Genomic DNA, 13,663 nt, shown 5'->3' on the forward strand with positions numbered 1-13,663 from the left:
AGCATTGGGTTTAATTAATAGATACTATCTTAATGAGTAAGGGCCATATTAATTGAGGATGATTCCCAACATCAACCTTTAGCTTCTGCATATACAGCTACACACCCATACATTCTCTCTCTCGCTCTCTCTCTCTCTCTCTCTCTCTCTCTCTCTCTCTCTCTCTCTCTCTTAAATACACACACACACACACACACACACACACACACACACCCCAAAAATGTGAAAATGTGTCTGTATTTTACTATGATTTTACCCACAGTAAAAGAGAAACTATCAGAAAGACTGTGAAATTGCTAAGTACTATTTCTGATGGAAGAAATTTGTGTGCATCTCTGATTATCTGATCTATTATAAAGTTCTTTTTTATCCTTAACACACTTGATACTGATAGTGTTAGATACTTGATAGTGTTAGAATGTCAGTTATGTATCCATTCTAACACTCAAAAAATGTTGCAGAAGCCAGGAAGGAAGGAATGTAAAATCCAGAATATATAGAAAGGGCTGTGAAATGAGCATTTTATTTTTAGTAAGGCATAGTTGTAACAATGAATTCTCAATAGCAGTGGATGCCTGCACTGTGTCACAATAAGAATGGGCTGCCAACATTTAAGCATGTGGATAGGAAGGGGCTCAGGTTGACCTAACTCTCACTGCTGAACTATTGGCTATGCATAGATTCTGAGAGACAGGAGTTATTACATTCAATTGTCTACTGATGAACCTACCAGACTTCAGTGACTAACAGCAAACAAATGGCCCTGGTTAAGCTTAGTGAATCACAAAACAAATGAAAAAGACATAAATAGAGAAGGAGAATAATGTGGAGAACAGGAGTTGATAATGAATGGAAGGAGATAAGAGAAGTTTGGAGAGAGTCATCAGAATGATAGTCATGGCATTTTCAAAGTGCATAATTAATAAACCATAAGAAAATATATGAATAAAATGTAAATTCTGATTTAATTTATTGCTTGTATATTTTAAGAAATATTGAGTGACATATTCCTCATGCATGAATTCAAAGTATTCTCTAAGGTTTCATTTTAAGAAAGACATTTGAAATGATACATGTTGACCAATAGTCATTAGTAGGGCATAATGCAGCAGCCTATGGGGGCAAATACAAAGAAACAGAGCTAAACATGGGGCATACCTCTGGCAACCCTGTGGAAGAGGGAGAGGAAAGATTTGTCTTAGTTTGGGTTTCCATTGCTGTGAAGAGACACCATGAACAAGGCAACTCTTATAAAGGACAACATTGAATTGGGGCTGGCTTACAGGTTCAGAGTTTCTGTTCATTATCATCATGGCAGGAAGCTTAGCAGTGTCCCAGCAGGAATAGCACTGGTGGAACTGACATCACCTTCATCCAAAGGAGGCCAGGAGCAGACTGTCTCTTCCATACTGGGTGGAGCTTCAAAGCCCACCCCAACAGTGACACCCTTCCTCCAACAAGGCCACACTCTGAATAGTGCCACTTCCTGGGCCAAGCATATTCAAACCACTATTGGATTATAGGAGCCAGTGGGGTAGAGGGCAGCAGTAGAACATGGACCACAGAATTAACTAAGCTCCTAGGGCTCCTAGGGGTTCACAGAGACTAAAGTGACAAGTATGGACCCTGTATGGGTCTGACCTAGTTCCATACCCATCAGGTACTGCCTATGCCTTATGTTTGTGTAGCTTGGCGTTCTTGTTGAACTCTCCACAGTGGGAGGGGCAGTTGTCTCTGACTCTTTTATGTGAACTTGGCTCCCTTTTCTTTCTACTGAGTTGCCACTCTTGATATGGGAATTTGTTCCCATACATACTGCAAAATGGTCTATCACCAGGAGGCCTAATATCTTCCTCCCCTCCCCTCCCCTCTCCTCCCCTCCCCTCCCCTCCTCTTCCCTTCTGCCCTTCCTTTCCTTTTCTCTCTTTTCTTTCCTTTGTTAAAGGAAATCATCAGAGGAGTTGATCTGAGGTAGAGAGGAGGTGAATGGGAATGAAAATGGAGGCCTTCAGTCTGGATGTAATATAAAACAAAATAAAAATTTTTATTATTATTTTTATGATGCAACTTCTAACACAAACAACATTTATGAGAGTGGGTGCAGACACTACCTTCCTGAGCTGTGTCTGTGTTTTTGCTGTGGATGGGGATTCTGTCTCATTCCTTCACTGATTTATCCTTCTGGTGGAGACACTGGGACCATAATTCTCAGTAAGAGCTATGCCATTTTTCATGTTTCATGATGTATTGGTCAGACAACCTGGGAACATACTTAACATTTCTTTAAAATTGGCATGAGTTTCTACGATGCTTACGCTTATACTAACCATGAGACAAATATCAGAGCCAGCTGCAGATGGCAAAAGCATGCTCATTCCCAACTTATTCATTGTGAAGGACATTTTAAAACAAGATGATCAATTTTAGAAAATAATAGTGCTTCCTGGGTCTGAGCTCTAGACCCAGGAAGTGTCCTTGGAGAATATAAATAGGGCACCTGTGGTATGGATCAGCTGATTTATGAAATGCATCTTAGGTGCTTCAGATGACTTTGCAGTAAGTATCACCAAGGTACTTCCCAAGGCTCTGGGCTTCCCAAGAGCTTTATGGACAAAACAAAAAAATAGCTTTCCTTTTTCCCAAGAGGAAGATGACTTATTCAAGTCTGGCTCTAATGACTCAATTTTTCTGAATAACTGCCCCACAGATCCTTCTGGAAGCTTTGTAGTCAAAGTTAAATTTTACTGTTCATGAAAAGTCTGAGAGTTTATGCTGCTGTGTTTGTTGACAACACTGAGGCAATCAAATCAATGTCTATGACAAGAGGAGTTAGGATTTTACACATCAGTTATATAGGACTGTGTATAGTATGAGTGCTTATATGTCTATCTATTGGAATATAAAATTATCACATTTTAAATATTGTCATGTGGTCTCTGAAACACCATGTCCTTGCATTCTGCAGTACTTGGTATGAAGTAGGTGCCTAAAGATGAATATTAAATTTGTCTACATGTTTTATTCATTCAGTTAGTTAAAAATTGTTAGTAGATGCCTGTTATAATATATTCTTTTTAATAAGTTAACAGCATAATATATATATGCATAATATGCATCTGTATGACAAAATTTATGATGTGTGTATGTGTGTGTGTATACACATATTATAATAATGATATAGCTCTGCCTCCATCACTGTCCATTTTATAGAGGTAGGAGTACGAATGAAAACATACAGACTACCAAATTAATAAAGACAATTTTACAATTTTGTTTGACATAAAGAAAATATAAATATAATGGGAAAATGAGTGTATATATGAATGAATTATTTAAATTTTAGTAAAGAACAGTTCCAATATACTTAAACTTCTTTAGTATTGTTTAAATTAAACAAAAATTTAAGCTATATTATACTCATTAATTTATATCAATATTCTAGCTCTTGATATTGCTTTAAACTGTGTTAAGGCTACATATAGAAAATAGCATGGTAAAAACTAAACTGGGTTACCAAATGAAATTACATAATGCTGCATCATGGAGTTCTTTAAAAATAGATAACACACTTGGGACTCGAATGGTCTGAATGCCAAATGCCTGGAAGTAGGCAGGGTGACCTCAGAACTCCTCCACCTATCACTTCTATATCACTTAAAGTAACTGCAAACCTGGCCAGACAAAATGCATCATCTCACAGGGATAAAGCCTTCATAAACATGCACAGGTGAAATACTTCCATGCTGGTGGATAAGAATGAGGAGCCCTTCTTCCTTGTACACCCTACAATTTCAGTTCAGATAGAAACTATTTTGTTCTTTCTGACAACTATCATCATATTCTATAGATTAGAGCAATGGTCTAGTCAGGGGAGTTGGATTGGAGGATGTTACAAAGAGCTAAGATTCCAAACTCTGGCTTACTTGGTTTACCATAGTATTATTGAAGTTCAATGTCAATGGAAACATGGAGTTTTCTCTGAGAAAAGAATTGGAGCCTTGTCAGTGAAACAGGGCAAACGTTTACATAATCTTTCCAAGACCTTAATAATTCATCCTGATCATATCTTCTGGAATGATTTGTCCAATGCAGATCGTTGCTGAGTCCATCAGTTCAGATGTTCAATAAAGTCTGTTTATAATTTAAATCATGCTAACTCCAATGTTCTGTGATGTGAGCTGTTAGAAAAAAAGAATATAGAAAGCCATTGGAGCTGCTTTGGAAACTTTCCAGAATCATAGTTTTGGATGTGATCATAGGAGGCCCAGCATTGATTGTCCATTCATGATAATAATGGGCTGAGGCCTTAGGTGCCAGTCTCCACAGGACCTCTAGTGGGGACTTCCATGTTCTGATTGTCTGCTTAGAGAAAAGGTAAAAGTGGCAAAAATCAAATTCTTGTGACGTAGAAACACAGGAAACTGATTTTTCTATTCTTGCTGCCTTCATGAGACAACAATAACAAGGCTGCCAAACTTGCTCTTTTTCCTCCCTTTTGGTTAGCGTATTGAGTTGGATTTTTGCTTTGTTATCTCTTATTTTCCCTAAATATCTCTCTCTCTCTCTGTCTCTCTGTCTCTCTCTCTCTCTCTCTCTCTCTCTGTCTGTCTCTCTGTCTGTCTCTCTCTCTCTCTCTTTCCCTCCCTCCTCTTCTTCCTCCTCCTCTTCTCCTTCCTCCTCCTCTTCTTCCCCCTCCTCCACCTCTCCCCAACCCCTTCTACCACTTCTCCCTCCCTGTTCCTTTTCTAGCATAATTCTTTAAAGTTTGTTTGTTTGTTTCTAAAAGACTGGAACAGATTTTACATGGCTTCTCTTTTCTATTTCATAGACTTCTAGCTTGCAATAAGAGAGTAGAAAACAATACAAGTTCCTCTTCAGTAAACATTTTCACACAGAAATATGTGTGTTAAGAAAGGAGATAATTGTCCTATTTTATCATCTCGTACTAGTGTCTCCTATAAGAATTAAATGTTGTTTTCAGTTCAAGGAAGAAGCAGGAGCAGGAGCAGGAGCAGGAGGAGGAGGAGATAGAGATAGAGAAAGAGATAGAGATAGATAGATAGATAGATAGATAGATAGATAGATAGATAGATAGATAGAGAGAGAGAGAGAGAGAGAGAGATAGAGGAATCATGTCTGAATCAGGCAGATTCGAAACCACTAGGACTGTTTTTTACTTTTCACATTTTATTTATATTGTGCATGTGTTTTTATGCATATAAGTACCTAAGTGTCACCACACATGTATGAAAGTCAAAGGAAAGAGAATCCATTCATTCCTTCCACTATGTGGGTAGCAGGGATCAATCTCAATTTGTAAGGCTTGGTACCAAGCATCACCTTTCACTGAACCATCTTGCTAGTCTTAGAAAAATATTTCAAAAACATGTTATTAGTTTACATTTGTCATCTTGAATATTTCAAACAGCCATGTTTGACTTCTCTACATAATTTGATAGGTGTTTCATCCATATCTTGAGACATTATAGTAAAAACAAAAACCTAATGCCAGTTCTTATAAAAATGAATAATTAATAACTGAATTTATTAACAGTGGCATAAGAGTCTCCTTCATGCTGAAAATAAACACATTTCTAGCAAGCCACCTTCATCCGCAATAGAGTGATCCAATTCTCTGGTATTTGACATCAGTTTGTTGGGACGTACCATGATGGTTTGGCAGCTGACAATAACTCATGGCCAAGAACCCATCTGTTAGTGGCAGAAATAGCCAAGGAAGATGTGGTGACAGCGGCCAGCATTCTGAGCTTGATGAACACCATCTGTACCTGGGAAAGGACTGACCACAGAGGGTTAGTGTGAGAGGAACACAGCTGCCACCACTCAAGACTTTGCTGTACTCATCCAGGCTGACTAAGAATCCAGGGTTTGCAGTGCAGATTCCACTGATCCCATAAAACTTAACCATGCCATGGACCACATCATGGCCAGAATAAAGAGATCTATAAAAGTGAATGACAAACAAATATATCAAGCTTTGGTTTATAAGAGTAGATCGCTTTTGCAAGTCTAGGAGAAAGGAATGGAAAAGGTGAAGATGTTTCAATCAGTTCATGTTCGACAGATTCCAGCAAGGTAAGAGGTCCAAGTAGAAACAGCAAAGGACATAAAGGTATGAATCCTGCTCTTAGGTAAGGTTAATGTAATCTACAGCTCCAAGGATCATAACAGAGAACAAAAAGGGGACCTGAAGAATCTACAAAGGCTTTGTATAGAATCCACCTACTAAAGTGTGAGCACTCTACCTTTAAGATCCCTTATAATTGCTCTTGATCAAATAAAGATTCTGAAGAATATAGTAAAGAGTGCAATATATCTCCAAAATTGTTAACACTATCTAGATCAGATATTGGCACATGTTTTATATTTTAATAAATTATATAAAGTGCATATTTTCAAGTTGCACTGACTACATATATTAGCAAATCTTCTGACTGTATATATTTCTTTTAGGATAGGGTCTCATGTATCCCAAGCAGGCCATAATATCCCCATGAAGATGATATTAAAGTTCTGCTTTTTCTGTCTCTGACTCCTAGATGTTGGTATCACATTCATGTGTTACTGTATCCAAAATATAAGGTGATTTTGGATATAACCCAGGCTGCTGGATGAGCACTTTTTCAACTGATTTACATCTTTAGACTCTGAGGCATGGTTTTCCTTTTTTTTTTTAACAAGACAAATGCACAATCCATTATTACTTCAGGGAAAACCCATAAAGAATCCTATACTTAAGCCAAATGCAGATCCTATGAAATACAAACAGCATATGGCCTGCAGAGAAGCAAGATTCAATGGAGAATGGCAGTGGAGTGAACTATGTGAGGGTGTTGAGTGACCACATTTCAAGGCTTGTGGCCAAAGATGGTACTGTGACAGGTCTTTGTTAGGGTACACATATTTTTCTGTTCTCTGCACCAGAAACAGTGAAGAGATAAAATTCAGAAGGAGTAGTGGAGCTGTCATTCAAAGGAAAGTTACCTGTGGAAACAGGGACCCAAACTCAGCTGGACAGCAGGTCTCTCTCTTCAGAGGTTTTGGATTCAATCACACATTTTCTTTTTAAGTTCTAAGAAGAATTGGTTTACCATCCTTTTAGAAACAGATAAATTTGATGGGCATATGCAACTTCCCTACTATAGAATTTGACTACTTGAGAGAGAAACCAAGTTCTCATCTCCTCCCTTCCTGGAATGAACCCATTCCATCCTTTTTCTTGTTACACACATCACCACTATTTCTACAGTACATAGAACAAGACCCCTTTTCTTCTGTAGCTGTTCCATTTTATTGGCTCTGAGCTGGAAAATCAGTCTTCTTGTTCTTATATTTTCTTTCTTTTTTTAAAAATTTACCATTATTTCATTTTTTATTAGATATCTTCTTTATTTACATTTCAAATGCTATCCCGAAAGTTCCCTATACCCTACACCCACCCTTATATTTTCTTGTCTCTGTCTAATGCAAGTAGAATCCACTATCTAGTTTGAAAAATGAAAATGAATTCATTAGATTATCAAACTGAGACTGGAACTCTGAGCCACTGTGCAGGTATCTTCCCCAAAAAGCTGCCCTCGAATGAAAATGATGACTTGTGCCTTCTTTTAGAAGATTTGCACAAGAGGATGTCTGGTCATAACCCCCCATCCCTGCAAGTGGGAGATAGAACTTATACAGACCCTTTCCAGTGGATAATCATGGCCCCAGGTTGAAGTATGGAGCCACCCACCCATCTCAAAAATTTTAAGTCTGAATTGTTCCTTCCTGAAGGAAATGAAGGACAAAGAGTGGAGCAGAGACTGAAGGAAAAGCCATCAAGAGACTGCCCCACCTAGGGATCCATCCCATCTGCAGATTCCAGACACAGACACTATTCTTGATGCCAAGAATCTCTTGTGGACAGAAGCCTGGTATAGCTCTTTCCTGAGAGGTTCTGTCAGAGCCTGACCAGTAGAGATGTCAGACTGATCCATCAGACTGAGCCCAGGGACCCCAATGGAAGAGCTAGGGGAAGGACTGAAGAAGCTGAAGGGGATTGCAACTTGATAGAAATAACAACATCAAATAACCAGAACTCCCAGAGCTCCAGGGACTAAACCACCAACAAAAGGGCACACATGGAGGAACTCATGGCTCCAGCTGCATCTGTAGTAGAGGACTGCCATATCTGGCATCAGTGAGAAGGAAGGAGGCCCTTGGTCCTGTGCATGCTTGATGCCCCAGTGCAGGAAGATGCTAGAACTGTGAGTCAGGGAGAGGGGGATGGGATAGGGGGTTTGCAGAGGGGCAACCTGGAAGGGGTACAACATTTGAAATGTAAATAAAATAACCGATTACAACAACAACATACTAAGCCATCCAAAGTGAAGCATATTTCAAAACAATGGCAGGCTTGCTTAAGTTTCTCCATATTGAATTTTTTTGTTGAATTATATGTAAATAATTTGAATTCATTTTAATTTTTAATAACTATTTTCCAACTTCTCCTTTTGTAGATAATCTAAAACTTAGGAAATATGGTTTTCTATTTCTTCTCTAGTCTGATGAACCTTTGCACCAGGAATGATATAAAAATCTCTCATTTTTGCTTTGTTCAATTACAGGTAAAACTACTACATAAGCTATAGGAAAAATGTCTTCTCCTATGGTATGATTTACTTAAGCAAAATAACCTCGTAACCAAAATCTTGAGTTAGCCCCGACTATGGGTTTTTGTAAACTTCTCTAGAACCACCCCTGCAAGTGGGAGATAGAACTTGTACAGACCCTTTCCAGTGGGTAATCATGGCCCAGGTTGAAGTATGCAGCCACCCACCCATCTTACATCTTATACTAATTTGTATAAGCTATGCATTCATATTGACTATTGGACTGAGCTGATTTTTTTTTTTTTTTTGGTGTGTGTGTTCCAATCTAAAACATGAAATTCTTTTATCACTCAGAGGACACAGTGGTTCAATTAAAGTTTGTGTTTGTAAAATAAATTCCAGGGACTTATTGAATCACTGTTTGTCTCAAAGCAGATAGAAAGTGATTCAAACCCCACCACCACAGAACTTGTACAAGGAAAATTGGAGTTAGTGTCATAGTTCTATGTTTGTTAAGACATAATTGTCTGTTCCCTCTAAGGAATTATTGGCAAAATTGCTAAAGTACATAATAAGCACTCACAGTCTACTTTCTCTTAAATTCATGTGAGTAATAGAAATTTGTACCTGCTTTTTACATTGTATTTTATAATTGCTACAGTTTAGGTAGGATGTCTTGGTTATAATTTTAAACAAGAGTTCTCTTAGTATTTGGGGCTTACATCAGTCTTATTCAGGATTTCTATTCCTGCACAAACATCATGACCAAGAAACAAGTTGGGGAGGAAAGGGTTTATTCTGCTTACACTTCCTTACTGTTGTTCATTACGAAGGAAGTCAGGACTGGAACTCAAGAAGGTCAAGAAGCAGGAACTGATGCAGAGGCCATGGAGGGATGTTCTTTACTGTCTTGCTTCTCCTGGCTTGCTCAGCCTGCTCTCTTATAGAACCCAAGACTACCAGCCCAGAGATGGTCCCAACCACAAGGGGCCTTTCCCCCTTGATCACTAATTGAGAAAATGCCTTACAGTTGGATCTCATGGAGGCATTTCCTCAACTGAAGCTCCTTTCTCTGTGATAGTCCAGCTGTGTCAAGTTGACACAAAACTAGCCAGTACACATCAGTTCAGAAAATGTGGATGTGATGTTTCAAGTAAGTTCTGATCAAGTCCATGAACTGTAGACTGATGGAAATTACGCAGGTGTGACCCTGTCTGCTGCATACATGTTGGCATTTGTATGAATTTAGAACATTCCAATTGGAAAATTAACCAACTTTCCTTTTCAGGTGCAATATTTATATTCTTGTAATTGAACCAAGAGAATGGGAAATTTACTGCATTCATATAAATTAATATAAAATATATAAATATAAATATACAAATAATATAAAAATTAAAAAGGTTTAAAATTTTTAATTAAAAAAAATAACATTCTTCATTCTACAACTCAAGTGACAGAGAAATTAGGAACCTATTTTCCTCCCAACACATTTATTGACCATTTTAAGTTTGGGAAATAGTCTTCTATACTTCTACAAAATCAAGGAAACAAAAGAAACTGACATTATCTTTGCAGAATTTAACAGGCTCAATAAAGAATGGTTATATAAAATTTTAAAAGACTGGGGGTTAGGGAGATAGCTCAGCTGGTAAAGTGCTTGCCTTGCAAGGATGAAGACCTCATTTCAACCCCCAGCATCCACATTAAAAAAAATAATTAACTAAGATTTTACATCCAAGCACCAGGGATGCAGAGATAAATGGATGAATCTGATGAACCAATGGAGGGTGGATCCAAAGGAATGGAATGGTTTTCTTTTTTATTTTGTAATGTACTACATTTACTTGTTTTGGGTTATTTTTATTGGTTATTTTATTTATTTACATTTCAAATGTTATCCCCCTTCCAGTAAACCCTCTATTTCATCCCTGTTCCCCCTGCTTCTGTGAGGGTGCTTCCCCACCTACCCACCTATATCCAACTCACTGTCCTAGCATTCCCCTTCACTGAGGCATCAAGCCTTCACAGGACTAAAGGACTCCCCTCCTATAGATGCTATAGAAGGTCATCCTCTGCTACATATGGAGCTTAAAAATATATTGCTTGTATGCATGTATGAGTAAACATGCCTGCAAGTTCATACCACACATTCATGAGTGTGGAGATCAAAGTATAACTTGCCAGACTCACTTCTCTTTTTCTCTTATATGAATTCTTAGAATCAAACTCAGGGTGACAGGCTTTGTCGAGGAGAAACCAGGAAGGGGGTAGCATTTTAAATGTAAATGAATAAAATTATTAATAAAAGACAAACAAAAAAGGAATTATTTTCAAAAGAGCTGCACCTTAGTCATGAGTGATGTATCAAGAAAAAGATGTGTGTGTTGCTGAGGTTTTAATCTTTATAATGAAAAAACTGTGATAAAGAACTTAACAAAGAAGTAATTTATTTTATTTTGTGGTTATATGGGTTGAATGAGATTATCCTGTCAGAACAGGCATGGGGGGATGACTGCACAAATCAGCAGCCAAAAAGCAGAGAGTGAGAGAAGAGATCTGAGGATAAGACATGTTTATCTAAAGCAACCTACAGTGAACTGTGTCTTTGATGAAGCTCTGAGTTTCACAATTCTTACACATTTCCAGTAGTCTATTCATTTATGAATCCATGTACAGAGAACCCCAAAATCTCATGATTTATTCATTTATCGCTAACAGCACCAATTGGTCTCTTTGCAATTAGCACAGGAGCCTTAAGAAAAGTCCTTTATATCTCAAGCCAGTGGCATTTCAGAAAGACCATGTGTTTGATTCTGCCTCTTAGCATCTGCACAAACCTCATTATCATTCTGTTTTTCTCTATATATGTGTATATGTATACAATGCATATGTATTTGTGTATGTACTTTTGGAGTTAGCTATAGCTGGTTTTTATTGGTTCTTTCAAGGAAAGGAAGGAAGTAATATCACCAGAATTTAAGGAAATATCATATGGAATGTGAAAAGTCATAAAGATATAGCAAAATTAATGTTAAAGTGCATTCACCATAATTGCTCTGTTAAAATTCGCTGGATTCAACTTGTCTGACTATACCCCAGAGTCAGGAAGTCTTCAGAAGCCTTTAAAAATTATTGGATGTTTTGTTCCCAATTCTAAGAAGGGGCAAACTGTCCACAGTTTGGAGCTGTGTCTAAAAGATGGACCATCTAGAGTCTGCCATATCCAGGGTTCCATCCCATAATCAGCTTCCAAACGCTGACACCATTGCATCTACCAGCAAGATTTTGCTGAAAGGACCCTGATATAGCTGCCTCTTGTGAGACTATGCCAGGGCCTAGCAAACACAGAAGTGGATGCTCACAGTCAGCTATTGGATGGATCACAGGGCCCCCAATGGAGGAGCTAGAGAAAGTTTACCCAAGGAGCTAAAGGGATCTGCAACCCTATAGGTAGAACAACATTATGAACTAACCAGTACCCCGGAGCTCTTGACTCTAGCTGCATATGTATCAAAAAATGGCCTAGTCGGCCATCACTGAAAAGAGAGGCCCATTGGACACGCAAATTTTATATGCCCCAGTACAGGGGAACACCAGGGCCAAAAGTGGGAGTGGGTGAGTAGGGAAGTGGGTGGGAGGGTATGGGGGACTTTTGGGATAGCATTGGTAATGTAAATGAGGAAAATACCTAATAAAAAGTATTAAAAAAAGAGATTTCTCTGTTGAGAAATTCTCTCCTTAGATCTGTAACCCATTATTAATTAGATTATTTAGTTTGTTGATGTTTAGTTTCTTGCATTTTTTTATATATTTTGTATGTTAGCCTCTGTCAGTGTGAAGTTGGTGAAAATCTTTTCCTATTCTGTAGGCTGCAAGTGCAGTTGGGATATAATGTATGAGAGAAAAAAATAAAAAAATAACAAATAAATAGGAAGAAAAAATTATTGGATATTTGTTTGCATTTCACATGTTATCTCCCCTCCCAGTTTCCCCTACACAATCCCCCTATCCCTTCCCCTCCTCCTGCCTCTATGAGGGAGCTTCCTCACCATCCCACCCATTCATCCCTCAGCACCCTAGCATTTCTCTGTGATGGGTCATCAAGCCTCCACAGGGGCAAGGGACTCTCTTCCCATTTATGCCATATAAGGCCATCCTCTGCTACATATCCAGTTGGAGCCATGAATCCCCCACCCATATGTACTCTTTGGTTGGTGGTTTAGTCCCTGGGCCCTTTGAGGGGTCGAGTTGGTTGATCTTGTTGTTCTTTCTATGTGTTTGCAAACCCCCTCAGCTCCTCCAGTCCTTGCCCTAACTTCTCCATTGGAGTCCCTATGGTCAGCCCAATGTTTGGCTATATACATCCACATCTGTATTGATAAGGCTCTGGCAGAGTCTGGCAGGAGGCAGCTCTACCAGACTCCTGTCAGCAAGTGCTTCTTGGCATCAGCAATAGTGTCTGGGTTTGGTGTCTGTAGATGGATGGATACCTAGGTGGGGCAGTCTCTGGATGGCCTTTCCTTCAGTCTTTGCTCCATTCTGTCCCTGCAATTCCTTTTGACAGGAGGAATTCTGGATTCAAATTTTTGAGATGGTTGAGTGACCCCATCCCACAACTGGGGGCCGTACCTATCAATTGGATATAGTCTCTATATCTTCTATTTCCCCTTTGTTGGATATTTCAGTTAATGTTCCCACTGTTGGGTACTGGGAACCTCTTTAGTCCCTGGAATCTGAAACTTTCTAGTCTTTATCTCCAGTTCCTCCTCCCCCACTGTGACACACCACCTTTCAAATTCCTGACCCTCTGTACCTCTTTCCCATCTGCTCTCATATCTCAACCGCCCCCCCCCTTTTCCCTGCCCTCTCCTCTCTCCCTCCCATACTCCCATATTCCTCTCTTCTACTTTCTGAGATAATTTCCTTCTCCATTCTGAGTAGGACTGTAGGATCCACACTTTGATGTGGTCTCCCCTCTTCTTGGGTTTCATATGGTCTGTGAGTTGTATCATGGATATTCTGAGCTTATTTATTTATATTTTTAGCTA

This window comes from Mus caroli, chromosome 6, assembly GCF_900094665.2.
Source record: "Mus caroli chromosome 6, CAROLI_EIJ_v1.1, whole genome shotgun sequence".
Classification (NCBI taxonomy): domain Eukaryota; kingdom Metazoa; phylum Chordata; class Mammalia; order Rodentia; family Muridae; genus Mus; species Mus caroli.